At 50.5% G+C, this 17,841-nt stretch overlaps 1 pseudogene; it reads left to right on the forward strand.

Moving 5' to 3' along the window:
* Nucleotides 1-315: 315 nt before the first annotated feature.
* Nucleotides 316-17,393, forward strand: LOC144097258 (tubulin beta-1 chain-like; annotated as a pseudogene).
* Nucleotides 17,394-17,841: the final 448 nt, after the last annotated feature.

Below are 17,841 nucleotides of genomic sequence, written 5' to 3' on the forward strand. Positions count from 1 at the left end.
TTGCCCCTGCAGCCAGTTGAGAGAACCCCGTTCGGTCGGATACCTTCCGAAACGAGAAATAGTACGCGTTGTACGGCGCATATCCTTTTCACGGAATCCGGTACGTGAACTGAAGGTCTTATATATGAGCTCAGAAACGCATTTACCATGGCAGCAACAGGCTGTGGCACTTTCTTAGGTGCTATTGAGTTGACACGCGTACACATAGGAGCATGTACTGTTGAAGAAGAAGTGAGCGTTGATGCGGCGCAAGGCTACGAATAAGTGGACCCTTGACCCGGGCAGCCAGTCGGCATCTTGACAGCTGTGTCACGGAGTGACATCAAACATGCGCGAGATAGTACACATCCAGACAGGCCAGTGTGGCAACCAGATTGGGGCGAAGGTAAGCCACCTCTACCACCTTGTGGGTTATTTCACGGCTCAAAGGATCGCGATAGCCATTCGGTCCCAGTGCCTGTTCCGGCGCGTTTTACGTTGGCGATTACGTTTCGTCCTAAACGCCGCGTTCTAGAATCTCGTTTCAGAATACAGGCGAAAGTAATTACCTGTGAAGCAGTCGCGGCTTTTAGCAGACGTACTGCTTTAGTTCTTAGTTGTGGCTTCTTTGTGTGGGACAATAATGTGCCCTAATGCGCATCGACTCTCTTATTCCTGACCGCTGTTCTCGCTCTGACCTTTTAATAACTGCTCGCACTTTGTGAGCGTTTGTTGTTTTATGCCATATAGCTCAGACGTTATTCCCGGTTGTAAGAAAATTCGAGACAATCGGTCTCGGCAGAGAGGTGACATGGAACAGTCTTATGGCAAATGACTTCCGCAAAGCGATCGGCGAGGATTCTTTGCCGGAATTTTTTTTCGTATGACCTAGTTTTCGCGTATGACGTAATTCAAAGGCCTCAAGTGGTCTTAGGTCCTGCCGGCTTTCCGCCATCAGCAAAACACATGATGCGTGAGAATCGATGGCAGTTGACGAGTTGACTACAAACACCAGTTGACAACCGTAACTGTAGCAGTTATGTTGCTTTCAGTGTGAATTCCAGCCTGTAAATATGCTTTGACTGTCCCCACTGCGCGATGTGACGCCACTCTGATTACTGATATCTTTTCCCGTCTGCAGTTTTGGGAGGTGATTTCTGATGAGCACGGCATCGATCCAAGCGGGGCGTACCATGGCGATTTGGACCTCCAGTTAGAGCGCATCAATGTCTACTACAATGAGGCCTCCGGTACGCGTCTGGCAGTATTTCGGTTGATAAATTCACTTTGAAGCTTGCCCGTCGCGTTGAACTTGCCTTGCGGCTGTTTCGCGCTGCTAAGCATTACGGAAATTTGCCGGGCCGGTTGGCAGATGACTTCAACAAAAACAGCAAGCGAAAGACAAAACCAAATGCTGTGTGTATGGGTGTCTTATTCTCGGTCCTGTCTTAACAGCGCTGTTTGTGGTGTTAAGCTGTTATCTGGACTCTCAATGGAGCTTCTTCAGCGGCAGGCCCTTGATCTTTGAGCTTTAAATTGTACAACCGATCGCGCATTTTTAGTTAGATCACAGTGCAACGTCTAGTGTCCTCTTCTGCTTGCGGCATGTTATGTTAGGCCGTTGCAGCTTTTCAGGTTGCATTGCCAGAAGTCCCGCAGGGATTAGTTTGAACGTTCTTTATCAAAGGCTTTTTTCTCATAGGCAATGATTGTTAACAACGAGAATGAGTTCTGAATAATAATAATTGGTTTTTGGGGAAAGGAAATGGCGCAGTGCGTCTCATATATCGGCGGACACCTGAACCGCGCCGTAAGGGAAGGAATAAAGGAGGGAGAGAAAGAAGAAAGGAAGAGAGAGGTGCCGTAGTAGAGGGCTCCGGAAGAATTTCGACCACCTGTGGGTTTTTAACGTGCACTGATATCGCACAGCACACAGGCGCCTTAGCGTTTTGCCTCCATAAAAACGCAACCGCCGCGGTCGGGTTCGAACCCGAGTTCTGAATTCCCTCGTCAGGTTTGACGAGGACATAGTAAGTCTCCCCTCTCCAACGTTTTCTCTTGCTGCAGTGAGTTTGTAAGGCGTTTTTAACTCTATGTATGCTAATACCGCCGCTGTGCTTCATTTGGGAGGGGCGCCATCATGAAATCTATGATTCGGTAGACGCATTTCTATGGAGGCAAGATTCTAAAGAGCCGTGTGTTCTGCGATCTTATTGCGCGTAATTCAATCCCAGGTGGTGCAAATTTATCCAGAGGCCTGCACTGCCGCGTTGATCACAGCCCATGTACAGTATTCGGAAAGTTAATCCCATATACTACACTGTAAGTTTCGTAATACGGAACAGAATCGCAACAGGAGTTGCAACAGGACGTTAATGTGGTAGCGTCATTTTGATCCATCTCAAATTATCTATCAGCATTTCACCTTGTGTTTTTCTGCTCAAAGTTATTGAAATCTTTGATTAAACATAATTGGATCTGCTATTTAAAAACCGTGAGGTGGCGCAAGGTCCTAGTAGTGCCGCTTTTATTTTGCTATGGCATCTTCAGTTGGCGCGCTCTATTTTCATTGCTTCTTTAACTGGCTTTGTTGTGACGCAGGTACTTTTAATAACTCCACGGTATGTTTGTTGCCCCTAAGTGATATTTTTTTTTTGAGGAGGTAAATACGTGCCTCGGGCCATCCTGGTTGACCTGGAGCCGGGAACCGTGGACGCAGTCCGCTCGGGACCCTTTTGGACAACTCTTCCGGCCGGACAACTTTGTGTTCGGTAAGGTGCGGCTCTGCTTAAAACCTACTACATAAACACACCCACAAGAGCACACAGTATAGACTAATCCTAAAAGCGCACAACTGGCTAAATTTGTACGCACATCTCTGTACGCACAGCGAATCCTCGCTGATTATAATCCAGTCCGAGTGGCAGTGAGTTTAATAAAGTCACGGAATCATGTACTTCGAGTTTGATCTATGGGCATTCTCATCAATTCCTTGCGAAACCTACTCCACCAAGACTGAGACGCAAGCTATGCGGTTCATCAAGAATATAGTGCGCCGTGAAAAGAGCATACAACGAGAGAGGCAACATATGCGCCATTTCAAAAATAAAATGAAAATAAAACGTAAGATGGGGTCAGAGACCCATTTCCGAAGCATTTCACTAAAAAATCTGAGCATCAGGCAAAGCGAACATTGTGCCTATTATATCACTGGTGGGTACCCAGGGGCACTGGGGACCGAACCCTGGACTTCCCGCATGCGAGGCGGTTGCTCAAACCACTAGGCCACAGGTGCGGTATTGAGGTAAACAATTTGAGGATAGCTTGCATATATGTACAGTTATGAAACATGTTATTTTTTCTAGATTTACTGGTAACTCCTTAAGTAGCACTTGTAGCCAATCCTTGAAAGTCATGAAGGAAGCCTCTCTTTTTGCTCGCACTGCCGCTGTGCGATGTTAGTGCACGTTAAAGACCCCCAGGTGATCGAAATTATTCCGGAGCCCTCCACCACGGCACCTCTTTCTTCCTTTCTTCTTTCACTTCTGCCTTTATCCCTTCCCTTACGGCGGAGTTCAGGTGTCCGCCGATATATGAGACAGATACTGCGCCATTTCCTTTCCCCCCAAACCAATTATTGTTAGCTCCATTAATCGAGGATATACAATGCAAAAGCTGTCTGCGTTCAATGTGTTCATTGGCGTGGACACCGTTAAAGACTCTTAAGTAAGTGCGTAAACTGGCTCCCCGGGTCAGTGGACGCTTCACTCGCCCTTCGAGGTACGTGACGATGGTGAAGAAAAGTGGGCTGCATACATTAGCACTGAAAACTTCGTGGTAGACACGCGGCACAGCAGCAATAGGCCGCAGCGTTCATTGGGTGATCAACCTCTCGTGATCACCAATTGCCACCTGAGACAGAGGCAGGGTGGACTCGCTGCATTTACAAAGTGCGGAAGGCAATCAAAGGGGGTTTTAAAACAAAAGCTTTACTGGCCGTAAACATGAGATTCCGCCGTGGCGGTGCTCCGAGGAAGCATATAACGTCACAACGCGCGCCACACCACGTATATTTCTCTCTCTTTCGCTCCCTAGTGACTACTGTGCTTGCGCCACTAGTAGCACCGAGCCACATCTGTTGCGCCGCTGCACAGTGCCACGCCTTTCCTCAAAATCCAACTTTCAGTTTTGAGTTTTCTCTTCTTTCCCTGTCTCCTTTACCCTTCCTTTACAGCGCGGTTCGGGTGTCCACCGAGATATGCGAGACGGATACTGAGCCAATTCCTTTCCTCATATACCAAACAAAACTAGTCAGCCGACGGTGTTCATAGTTTGATTGGCGTTGACAACTTTGAAAAGGCCGTTCATTTTCACGAAAGGATAGGCGTAATAATAAAAATAATAATTGCTTTTTGTGGAAAGAAGATAGCGCAGTATCCGTCTCGTATATCCTTGGAGACCTGAACCGCGTCGTAAGGGAAGGAATAAACGAGGGAGTGAAAGAAGAAATGAAGAAAAAGGTGCCGTAGTGGAGGGCTACCGAATAATTTCGACCACCTGGGGATCTTTAATGTGCACTGACCTCGCACAGCACACGGGCGCCTTAGCGTTTTTCTACCATGAAAACGCAGCCGCCGCGGCCGGGTTCGAACCAGGAGCTCCGGATCTGTCTGTCTGTTGTTGCCAGGAAGAAAGAAAAGGAAAGTGCACAGGCCTGCTCACTGGCTTTAGCCGAGCCACAATCGCTACCACGTGCAGATAGTAGGAGAGTTGAAAGATGGGATAGAAAGACAGGATAGTAAAGACGCGCTAAAGACAAGGCCGATCCTGGAGATAGTGCAATACCGGGCCAACCGATGGCGGTAGTGAAGCATCCTTCAAACTCTCCGCCACATTTCCAAAAATAAGTCCGTTTGGACCTGTAACAGATACTCTACGGGGTCCGGACATTCGCATGGATCTAGTGGGCATATAATCATCGCAAGTCTGATTATATGCCCTAGTGCTCTAGAGCTCCGGATCAGTAGCCGAGCGCCCAAACCCCTGAGCCACCGCGGCGCACAACCGGCTCCGTGGGTTAGTGGAGACCTAAATCTCGGTTTCATGTACCTGGCGTTGGTGTCTACTGCAAAAGACTGCTTTGATTGCGTTCCCCACAGTGTGTAGGCAGCGCGCCCTCCCTATCACCATGGGAGGTGGCATGCAATTAATGGTTGATCGCGAGATATTTATAACCAAACGAACGCTACGGCCTAGCCATTGCTTCACTGCCGCATGTCAGACCCAACGCTGTCAGCACTATTGCATTCAGGCCACATCTCTGTCTCACCGCTGACACATGCGTCAAAGCACGAATGCGGCGTCCATATACCCAGGCAGCCAGTTATGCGCCCTTCCTTTGTTCAAAGCCAATGCCGTCTTGAACATTGTCAACACACAGTGAACGCCGACACCTTTCGCTTTGTATATCCTGGATTAACTAAACTAATAATTAATAATGGGTTTTTTTGGGGAAAGGAAATGGCGCAGTATCTGTCTCATAAAACTAATGGTGGTGGTGGTAGTGGTTTTATTAAAAATAATAGTAAAAAGGAAGGAAAAGATTTTTGCTAGCCCCGGCATCTGCCATCGATACTGAAGCACCTGAGCTGGGGCAGCGAAAATAAAGGACAGCAGGCAGAATGGAGAAATGAAATGAAAGAGGTGAGGGGACAGGAATAGAGGACAGGGGAGAAGTAATATGTACAAACTATTTACACAATAAGAACATAAAACTAATCCAAATTAAGTTTTTGCAGTTGGATGCCAGCGCCACGTTACACGAAAGCGAAATTGAGGTGTCCACTGGCCCAGGGAGCCACTTGTGCGCGTTTCCTTTCGTAAAAATGAACGGCTTCTACGTTGTAAACACCAATGAACCAAATGAGCGCCGGCGGCTCACTTGTTTTGTTTGGTTTTGAGGAAAAGAAATGGCGCAGTAACTGTCTCATGTCTCGGTGGACACTAGAACCGGCCCATAATGGAAGGGATAAAGGAGGGATGGAAAGAAGAAAAACAGCAAGAGCAACTTGAAAATCGAATTTTTAGGAAAGGTGCGGCGCGGCGCAGCGGCGGAACACCTATGGCTCGGTGGTGGTGGTGGTGAAAACATTTATTCAGAACGGACCGGAGGTGTTTGGATCAGTCCGTAATGGACCGATCCTTACAAACACTAGGTGGAGGTCCCTAGTTTGGGACCCCAGTTTCGGTAGCCGCCGCCCGGGCGCACCCGACTAAGGCGTGTTGGGCCTGTAAGTCGTGGCAGCCGAGCAGGGTCGCCTCCCAGTCCTCCCGGGTTGGGTTGGGGATGGGGGGAATGGCCGGGTTGGAGGGGCAGGCCCACACCATGTGATAGGTGTCCGAAGACACCGCGCTACAGTGCGGGCAGTTGCTGCTAAAGGAGGGGTCGAAATACTTTAGGGCTGCCGGGCACAGCAATGTATTGGTGAAGAGGTGGAGAAGGAGCCGCTCATCCGCCTTCTTGAGGCCTTTACATGGGCTAGGGTAAAGGCGATGGCTATCTTGATAGTGGGTTGCGATATTTTTGAACGTATAGACCGGATTAACATCGGGTTCTTGATCAGGTGGGGAGGAGAAAACAGCCCGGTGAGAGCGCGCGGGCGGCTGCGTCTGCTGCCTCGTTTCCTGCCAATCCCTGATGAGCAGGGGCCCATATGAGGTGACGGTGTGCGGGGGTCCGTATCCCGTATGCAATTTTGGTATATTCGATAGGCTAGGAGGGGAGTGCAGCCTTGTTCGACGTTCCGACAGGCCCCTCGCGAGTCGGTGATTATGTATTTTGAATTGGAATGTGAGGCCGCGAGAGCAATCCCGACCTCTTCTGCTTATGTTGCACTGCGGGCTCTGAAAGTGAGGCCGTTAACTGTGTTGCTGTTGTGAACTACCGCGGCCGTGTACCATCCCCCGTGGTGAGGGCCGGAGGCGTCCACGTAGTATACACCTGTTTTGTTGCCATAATATCGGGCTAGCGCTTCCGCTCGTGCCAGGCGCCGACCATTATGGTCTTCATGTGACATGTTTGCTGGAAGAGGCCGCACGTGGAGGGCACGTCTCCACAGTTCCGGGATGTGAAACCTGTCTTCCATTGGAGGGGTGTGTTGGATATGGAGTCAAGCAAGAAGGCGGCGACCCGACTCCGTTAGCGACAAGCGCGTGTACTGGTTTGTAAGGTGCGCCTCCCAGAGCTCCCGGAAAGTATTCACCACCCCAAGGGCCATAAGCCGGCTGTTTGAAGTAGTGATGGGGAGGTCAAGGGCACGTTTAACAATTTTGCGAAGGATGACCTCAAGGGCGTCTTCCTCTTGTTTCCGTAGGTGGAGATAAGGAGTCGAATAGAGAATTCGACTAGTTACGAAGGCGTTTGCCAGCCGCAAGGCATCCTTACTTCGTAACCCTCCACGTTTGTTTGAAACCAGGCGGACCATGCGGCCCACCTGGTCCCCCACCTTACGGAGTTTGGCCAATGTACTGTCTGGCCGCCTGTGTTTGTGGATGTAGAGTCTGAGTACCCGTATCTCATCACTTTCGTGTATGGGACCACTCTCGAGAGAAAGAGATATTTTAGTTGTGCACTTCTGTGAGGGGCGGAGGTACACAAATTACGATTTTTGAGGGGAACATTGAAGACCGCAGCGGCGGGCGTAGCGGTCTACTATCGTCGCCGCTGTTTGCAGGCTGGTTTCAATGTCCCCTGTGCTGCCCTGTGTGGCCCACAGAGTGATGTCATCGGCGTACAGGGCGTGCTGCACGCCGGCGACACCACCCAGCTGGGCCGGCAGGTGCATCATGGTCAGATTGAAGAGCAGCGGGGAAAGTACCGCGCCTTGAGGGGTTCCCCGCGTGCCGAGTAGGTAAAAACCATGCTCTCTATCTTGAATTCGAATGTAGGAATGACGATCCATTAAAAATTGGCTTATGTATCGGAATGTGCTGAGGCCACAGTCGGTGTGACTTAGGTTAGTGAGTATGATATGATGTGTTACATTGTCAAATGCCCCTTTAAGATCCAAGGCGAGTACTACCGGGTCATTATGGGGGCATTCGAGGGGGTCAAGGACTTCCCGATTGAGTTGCAGGAGGACATCCTGTGCGGATCTGTGTGGGCGGAATCCGAACATGGTGCTCGCAAAGACATGTTTGTGTTCAAGATATGTAGATAACCAATCCCGCAGCATCGTCTCCATTAGTTTGCCCACACATGAGGTGAGAGAGATGGGGCGGAGGTTATCTGTGTCAATTGGTTTGCCAGCTTTAGGAATAAAATAACGAAAGCCGTTTTCCATTCGATTGGCAGGGGGTTGTCCCCGCGCCAGATAGCATTGACATATTCCAGGAGGAACTGGTATGCCATGTCGGGCAGGTTCGTCAAAAGCTTGACGGTGACCTTATCCCGTCCTGGCGCAGTGCCCCGTTTCATTTTGGCGAGAGCCGCCCGCAGATCATGGAGCTGGAAAGGTTGATCCAGCTCCGTGTTTTCTCTGCCTGCATAAGAGTACGCAGATCCACGGGGGTCTTGGGCTGTACACAGATACTGGTCCCGAAGTTTCTGTGCCAGTTGAGTCGTGTTGCCGGGAAAAGCGTGCATGGCTCGCTGCAAATGTTTTTGTGTTTCGGTTCGTGTTTGGGTGGGGTCGATTAGGGCTCGAAAGGGACGCCACGTGTTTCGGCTGGACATTTGTCGCGCGGCCGTGTTGCATCTATCTACCCAGTTGGAGTCGGCGAGTTGGGCCGCGTACTCTGCCGCTTTCTGGGTAAGCTCGGCAATTCGAGCTTTAAGCTTTCTATTGTGTTTTTGGCGTCGCCAACGGCGGACGAGGCTGCGACGGGCTTCCCAGAGGTGTAGAAGGTGGTTATCCACGTCCATGACCGCCTCTGAGAGCTGGATGTGTGTTTCATGCGAGGAAAGATGTGCCAGCAGCTGTTGGGACCGTGCTGTGTAGCCTTGCGCGAAAATGGGTGTATTATCAAGTGAGGTAAAATTTTTCCGGAATTTCGTCAAATCTGGGATACGGGCTTGTGTTCTGGGACGCTTGAGGGGGCGTGTGCGTAGTTTAAGTGTTAACGATGCAGTGGTCGCTACCGAGGGTCTCCTCGGTGTTGAGCCAGTCTGCGTGTCGTATGTTGCGAGTGAAGGTTAAGTCCGGGCACGTATCCCGTGTCACGGAGTTTCCTAGCCGTGTTGGGTGGATGGGGTCCGTGTGGAGGGTGAGGCCCAACGTGGACGCAAGCTCCGCCAGCCTACGTCCGCGCGACTCCTCCTTGCGATACCCCCACAGCTGACTGGGAGCGTTAAAGACGCCCACAATCAGCAGGGGATCGCGGCCCGCTACTCTTAGCGCGCGGCTAAAGAGGTCCGCAAAAGTCACTCGCTTGAGTTTGGGAGCGCAGTACACGTTGAGCATATGCGACGGCGGGTCCCTGCGGCGGAGTGGTAGGATAGTCACCATTACATAAGAATACTCGAGCTTGAGGTCGAGATCCACAAAGTTGGCTGTGTAGGCTTTGTGAACGAGAAGACATGACGCGGGATCCTGTTGGAACGTCGTGTAATTTGAAAGTGTGGCGCCCAGGCCTGGCTCCTGGAGGGCAACCACGGCTGGTAGGGACTCGAAGGTTTCAAGGTAGAGGCGGAAATTGGCCCGCTTAGTGCGGTTTTTAAAGCCTCTACAGTTCCATTGTGTTATGGAAGTTGATATGGCCGAATTGGAGATGGCAGAACTCCTTTGATTAAGGTGTCTCGCCATGATTTAAAATTCTTGAGGGGGAGGAGGAGGGATTGGCTTCCCCAGAGCCAGCTACTTGCGCCACCAAGGGGGTGATGATGGAAGGAGCGGGGCAGCTGTCTTCATTGTCCGAATCAATAATCAGGCGGTTGAATTTTGAAGGACGGGATACGTCCCTAATGGGCCCCGTCGGACTGAGGAGTCGGGGGTTGTCCAACATGTGTTTTGACACTACCGCAGGGACGGCAGATGTGACCTTGGTCAAGATTTGGTCCATGGCGGTCTCGATCATAGCTCGTAATTTAGAGGTTAAGTGCTCCTCCATCGCGGAGATGGCTGTCACGAGGGCAGGCGAGATCTCCGCGTCGCTTTCCATTGCGTCCGAGTTGTGCGGGCTCGGAGCGGCGGACGCCAATTTTGATTCTAAATTTTGAATTTTATTGAGCAAAAGCTCATTCTGTGCCCGGAGCACGTCGATCTGTTTTTTGTATTCCGCGTCGAGTGCGGAGACGGTAAATGGGGAGGAGGGGGAATGGGAGGAGGAGGAGGCGATCTCAGCCCAGCTTCTCACCTGCTGTTTGCCGTGTTGAGACGCTGATGCCCGGGCGCCGGCAGCGCCATTTGTCTTGAGCGCCGGAAGGTGGCCAGCGTTCCTGCCGCTGGGCGGTGGCGGTGGGGGCGTAGTCTTGTTCCCGGGCGGTGACTTCACCGAGGATGATGATGATGACGTTTTGTTGTCGATGGCGTCAGCCCCACGCGGCGTTCGGCCACCGGCACCTGAATTGGGATGACTTGGCTGCCGGCCAGGTCGCTGTTTTCCAGGGAGCTCTGGGCGCCTAGCCTTGCGGCCGGGCACCTTGAGCTGCCTGAATTTCCCCGTGCAGTCCCGGGAGTTGGTGGCGTGGGCTTGCCCACAGGCTGCACAGGACGGAGTACACTCATGCGGTGTCTTCACCCCGTCGACGGTCGACACCGCACGGCCACAAAGGCCACAATTTTGATCCGGGCAGGGGCATGTGTCCGCTCGGTGTCCCACAGTACCGCACCGCACGCAGGCCGGGATCGTTTTCTTATATGCACGTACAAGGGTGACTTCTGAGTAGTAATGAACGTATCGCGGCACCACCTTGCCCACGAAGGTGAGCGCCGCGACGTCTGATGTTCCAAGCTTGCGGATATCGGCAAGCTCTCCAGCACGCCACTGGATCTTGTTTTGCAGGGACTCACTGGTCTCGTGCTTGGCCACGGTGATGACGCCGCGGCACACGTCACCAGTGAGCTTCAAGTGGCCGTGCATAGAGAGCTGGCTCTCGGGTGCCTGCCACGATCAGGTTTTGCTCCCATGTGGGGAGCAGGCTGAGCGATGCTGCGGCCTTGGTGCCGAGGTAGGCTGCGAACGCTGCTCCCAGCTCACCATGTTGAAAGACATCCTTCAGAGCGACGGTCACCCGGAGCTTCAGGATGACAACGATGTCTTCGGGATGAAGCCGCGGAAGCGGCTTTGGTTTCCAAGCAGGTCCCTGGGGCCCACCGTGAAGCGCTGCAGCGCGCGCAGCAGCGTTGTGCCGTGTTGAGCGGCCTGGCGACGTGGCGTCCGCTTTCTTGGAGTTAGCGTTTCGCTTGCGGGAGCGGCGTTCCACTAGGTTGAATAACTTCAAGTTCTTGATGGGCGCAGAGTCCGGGCTATCAGGCGCTGGATTTGCTGGAACCTCGGACCAGGCCATGGCGTCGGGGTCGTAATAATAATAATAATTGGTTTTTGGTGGAATGGAAATGGCGCAGCATCTGTCTCATATATCGTTGGACACCTGAACCGCGCCGTAAGGGAAGAGATAAAGGAGGGAGTGAAAGAAGATAGGAACGAATAGGTCCGTAGTGGAGGGCTCCGGAATAATTTCGACCACCTGGGGATCTTTAACGTGCACTGAAATCGCACAGCACACGGGCGCCTTAGCGTTTTTCCTCCATAAAAACGCAGCCGCCGCGGTCGGGGTCGTAGCCACGTTGTAGGTTTGGCGAAGCCATCTTGCCGCGGGTGGGCGACTCACACCCGGCCGGGCGCCGGCGTAGCCGTTAGGCCTAGCGCCGCCGCCACAATACCCAAGTGAAGATCGGCCCTAAAAGGCCTAAATTTTGCCCCACCTGTGTGCGAGAGGTATGCACAGGTAGCTGTCGACTTCGGGAAGTCAAACGCGGCTGTGTTGACGGGGTTGCGGTCGAAGATCCGTGGCTCCAGCCAAAAATTGGCGGAGCCGATGCACTGACGTTCTCTCGCGGCGGCGGCTGCGTTCGTTCCCCCCTGGCTCGGTGCATTTAGTGGCTCATTAGCAGTAGTGACTAGACACGCTTACCCGAAATGGGCCGGCTATACCCTAGCGTAGCAATCGCTACAAAAGCTTCCATCCGCCTTTGACACAACACCACATCACTCAGCAAAACGGATAGGTGGCGCATTACACAAGGAAGGGAGGTGGCCCTCTGCGGGGACAATCCGGCATAAAACAAAAGATTACAGGCAGATATAATACAGGATATGAGCACAGGAGGCGGTTCTCCCGCCCCGGTGTTCACGTCATTTGTCACCCGTTTACATAGTGACTCGTTGGAGAGATTGGGTTCTGTAACCGAGTACAATACAAGCCATGACTTGTTGAATTGTTTGCAGACGTGAACATATATTTTCAACTTCTTTCACACGCCACATTATCGTAAACTTGCGCAAGCTTTTAACTTCTACTGTGTTGTGCGTTGCTTATCCCTCTACTCGCTACGTCCACCACAAAGCATAAGTCTAGTTTTTTCTGCGTTCCAGGCTGCTGTGTGCATTTCGCCCAGTGCATTGCTTTCCTTAATTGCATGTTCTAGTATTGATTTCCTTCATAATAGAGTTTGCACAAGTGTACGCCTCTGACAATGTTCCCCCTTCAGGTCAGGGAGGTGCGGGCAACAACTGGGCTAAGGGCCACTACACCGAGGGTGCCGAACTGGTGGACTCGGTGCTCGACGTCGTGCGCAAGGAAGCGGAGTCCTGCGACTGCCTGCAGGGATTCCAGCTGACCCACTCTCTGGGCGGAGGTACTGGATCTGGCATGGGCACACTGCTCATCTCGAAGATCCGTGAAGAGTACCCCGATCGCATCATGAACACCTACAGTGTAGTGCCCTCTCCAAAGGTGTGTGACAATACCCATCAGAATAAATTTAGACGTCGTTGTGCTACAGCGCTGATTGGCGTCAGCACGAACAGGGGTTCATGTCCTTCCTGTGCACCACGTCATTTACACGCCTTCGCGGCGCGTGTTGTTGTATCGCGTCATCTGCTACTTTCGTTTTCTTAATAGCGGTGAAGAGCGCTCGAATCGCGCAAGGAAGTATCAGAATAACATCGAACAGAATTCGCTCGCGTGTTCACGGTAACGGTGACCGAAGCTTTACATAAAATATGTGATCTTTTGCTTTTTTGCTTTTTGTTTTCGTAGAGTTCGAATTAATGCTTGCCTGCACCTGGTAATCGCTGTCCTTCTGCCGTTTTCTGTAGGTTTCGGACACCGTCGTCGAGCCCTACAATGCTACCCTTTCTGTGCATCAGCTTGTGGAGAACACCGACGAGACCTTCTGCATCGACAACGAGGCGCTCTATGACATCTGCTTCCGGACGCTGAAGCTCACTACTCCAACGTACGGGGACCTCAACCACTTGGTCTCCGCAACTATGTCTGGTGTGACCACATGCCTTCGGTGAGTGCTCAGCTTCCGCGTGTATACAAGCGCAATATGGTTTGGTTTGGTTAATGAGGGTTTAACTTCCCAAAACGACCCAGGCTATGAGAGACGCCGTAGTGAAGGATTCCGGAAAATTCGACCACCTGGGGTTCTTTGACGTTCACTGACATCGCGCAGCACACGGGCCTCCAGAATTTCGCCTCCATCGAAATTCGACTTCCGCGGCCGGGATCAGATCCGCGTCTTTCGTCCCAGCAGCCGAGCGCCATAACCACTTTGCCACCGCGGCAGCACAAGCGCAATATTATCATCGGTCCAAAATTCTAAAAAGAAACAGCTGCATAGGTGTACAGACCCAGAGTGTGTTATGGGGACAACTATGTAAGTCGTGCATGTCTCAGGACAGGCGCACACCCCTTCACTACAGTTCTCCGCGAGGCGGTAGTCAGGCTAGCAAGCACGCAGATTCTCCGAAAAGCGAGTTGTTTTTTGGAGAGTAAAATAACCAAATTTCTAATAGGAAAACTACGGCATGACCGGGAACCTGGCAGCGTTACATCCGTACGATCACTCCGCGTGGCGAAGGGCAGCACGATGGTGTTACATATCTTGCAGACCTGCACAGATCTATACAGGTGCTTCAGTGTCAGCGTAGAAGACTAGCATGCTGACGATTATGTTGTAAGCGTTGCGTCGGTATGCTGGCCTGTGGACGGCAGGCAGTTGTCGTACCGTGGCTGGTCTTACTGTAGTACAAGATTACTTTAGCAAGGTCTGCCGTAAATCGAGTATCTAGGCCTATGATTACAATTCATGGAGGTATAATCGTAGAACGGTCCTTCCGACTATTAACTTCGCTGCCATGGGGTACTACGCTACAGGGCAGAGGGTCAATGAAATTGCCGCAGTCATCTCATCGGATGTCGACGGTTGGAAGCGACTATGCTGGTCCATTCCAAATGAATTCGAGAAATCTGCTTGATAATTCACTTACGCTAAATTCTGTTGGGTTTTCAGCAAGACTTCTGCATCGTTGTCGAACAGTATATTTTTTTTTCAGAAAGCAGCGTGGCAGAGTGCGTGCGCGTAATCCGAGGAGACATACGGTTCACACATCGTGAGGGGCTTGCCATTTATTTTCGAAGGTTTGCAGCAACGACTACAAGGCAGGTTGTCGCGTAAGGTGCGAATTTTTCTAGAAGACGCCGTATATATGCAGGAAGTGGACGAACTAGGCTAGATCCCCTAGATGGTAAGGGGGGAACTTAGCTATGTTGTTGAGCGACAGCGTTGGCGCCCATCGGCCGCGTGAAGGCATCCGCAGTTGCCTGAATGGCTTCGCATCTTATTTTTGCCGTTTTAACTGATACCCGCGATACAGTAGTGGTGCTGGTGTGGTTCTTATCATATTAATTTAAATGGCTCAAACTGCACTTTGTCATAATCTATATTTTATTTTTTTATTTTTCTTTTATTTCGATATACTGTCAGCCCCAAGCGGAGTTTTTACAGGGGTAAGCGCACTTCAAAAAATGCATAGCTTCCAGATTAAACAGTTATAGAACAGTAAGCAGTTGTACAATGAAAAGGATGGGTCTAGTTAAAGCAAGACAAGAACTAACAAATTCGAGGTAATCAGTTATACAGAACAAAGTTTATAACACAAACATTTTAACAATATTTAGTCAGTTTTGTGGCAATATACACAGCTCGGCAAGCTCCAAAAATTTGAGGACTGTTGGCTGCATTACAATTTGAAGCGTCAAGTGCATTCCATTCGCGCACTTCTCGCGGAAAAAAAGAAAAATAGAATGTGTTTTTGCAACAAAAAATTTATCACGTGTGAGAGGATGTTTACGGCGGGTTATTCTGGAGTGGCTTATATTGACGAAGTCTTCAGAGTTAAGCTTAAATGATTTGTGCAGAAGAAACTAGAAGAATTTCAAGCGGTGCAGTTTCGATCGGATAGATAAAGGCTGAAGTACTGCGCGATGCAAAAGTTCAGTAGGTGAATCTGTGCCTCTTTACTGGTTATAAATGAATCGCGCAGCTTTTCGCTGTACACTTTCCAGTGCGGCTACAGTAGTACTTGTATAAGGGAACCGTGTAATGTTAGCATATTCTAATACCGGGCGGATAAGCGTAGGGTATGCCAGAAGCTTTATTTCGGGAGTTTTGAGGAAAAGCAGTTTGTTCATTGCCTGATTTGCTACATACTGAACGTGCGTTGTCCCCTTCAGGTCGGATGAGATAAGGATGCCCAGATATCGGTATTCCGTAACAGTTTGTAGCGCAGTGCTCAGAACCATAAGAGAACTTAAGCGGAATTTTTTTCTTTGTGACGGACATAGAAACACTCCTACCTTTGTTAATGACCATACTCCAATCATGGCACCACTGAAAAACTTTATGCAAAGCGCTATTTAGTTTGATCTGGTCAGACTGATGTTTAATTTTATGATAAAGAACGCAATCGTCTAAAAACAGCCTCATTTGCACTTAATTTTCGTTAGTTATATCGTTAATAAATATCAAAAATAAAATAGGCGCCAGTACAGATCCTTGGGGGACACCAGATAAAACGGGAATAATGTCGGATGTATTCCGTCGAATTGGACAAATTGGTAACGTTCAGACAAAAAGCTGCTGATCCATTGTGGGAAGGGACCATCACCAATTAAATCCTTCTGTTTGTATGTCAATTTTTGGTGCGAAACCCGCTCGAACGCTTTGGAAAAGTCAAGGAAAAAAATATGAAATTGCGACTGTGGTTCAAGACAATTTGGTCCAAGACATTCGCGCCTCGTAAGCAGCTTTAAAGTCCGTTGAAGTACCTCCTAAATTGAGCAGTGTTGTCGGAATAATTGAATAATTGGCCGACCAGTATTCTATAGACTCCGAACAGGCAGAAAATCAGTGCAATTTTTTGTGATACGTCTCGAGCACATCCAAATCGTTTGCACGAAATTTCTGAATACCGGAATACCGCAATGTTCCATGCAATATTGTAAAAATACCCGCTGTGCAACATCAAGCCATTTTATATGGCTATGTTCCTGCTCGAGCACATTTATCAAGGCTCTTTACTGCTATTTCAGGTTTCCTGGACAGCTGAATGCTGATCTTCGCAAATTGGCCGTGAACATGGTGCCCTTCCCGCGCCTCCACTTCTTTATGCCTGGCTTTGCTCCGCTCACTTCCCGAGGCGGCCTCCAGTACCGAGCTCTGACGGTGCCGGAACTGACGCAACAGATGTTCGACGCCAAAAACATGATGGCTGCTTGCGACCCCCGTCACGGCCGTTACTTGACAGTGGCTGCAGTCTTCAGAGGCCGAATGAGCATGCGGGAAGTGGATGACCAGATGCTACACATCCAGAACAAGCACTCTGGCTCGTTCGTCGAATGGATACCGAACAACGTCAAGACTGCAGTCTGTGACATACCGCCTCGAGGTCTGAAGATGTCGGCTACTTTCATTGGGAACAGCACAGCCATTCAAGAGCTTTTCAAGCGAATCTCCGAACAGTTTACCGGTAACTACGTCTTTGATTTGAAGGTGGTTCTCAAAAGCAAATGGTTTTATTAAAGCCCGTTTGTGCCTATCGTGTGGATCGACGTATTAGATGTAGTGTGACCACGCCTGCTTGATACATATATTTTTTTCGCAGCTATGTTCCGCCGCAAGGCCTTTCTGCACTGGTACACCGGAGAGGGCATGGACGAGTTGGAGTTCACAGAGGCAGAGTGCAACATGAACGACCTGGTGTCCGAATACCAACAGTACCAGGAGGCCACAGCTGATGATGAGGGAGAGTTCGATGAGACCCAGGCCGAGGCCTAGTTTTTTTTTGTGTGCAGACAGTGCTTTTTAATTCACTGTGGAATAAATTTTTGTTTGTCATGGATCCTTCTTTTGCGTTTCTCAAAGCATGTCTGGCTGAGTCCTGTATAGCGCAAAGTAGACGTTGCGCAATTTGCGCTCGCCGTCCCATTAATTGAAACCCGCCACTCGGTCAAAGCTCGTCAACCAGTCTTCAACGTCCTCGAAGCTTTCCCCGTGGAACCGTGGCGGCGACCGAGGTGCGTGAAGGACGAATGGCGGGGCATTCCCGGTGCTGAGTTGACTGGCTAGCCGTGGTGGATGTCATGGCCCTTGCCGGCGCTGTCAGTTGGCAGAACTGGGGTGGTAGGCCTCGCAGACGGCGGCTCGCCTTGTGGACGGGTGTTGAGTGCACCCGTGGAGAACAGGGGTCAAGAGTGTCTTCGTAGTCAGAGTACATGGGACGCTACCCAGCTGCTCCACCAAAGATGTCACCGATAAACGGTTGAAGCACAGAGAACAGGTTTAATTACGC

This window comes from Amblyomma americanum, chromosome 7 (genome assembly GCF_052857255.1).
Source record: "Amblyomma americanum isolate KBUSLIRL-KWMA chromosome 7, ASM5285725v1, whole genome shotgun sequence".
In the NCBI taxonomy this organism is placed as follows: domain Eukaryota; kingdom Metazoa; phylum Arthropoda; class Arachnida; order Ixodida; family Ixodidae; genus Amblyomma; species Amblyomma americanum.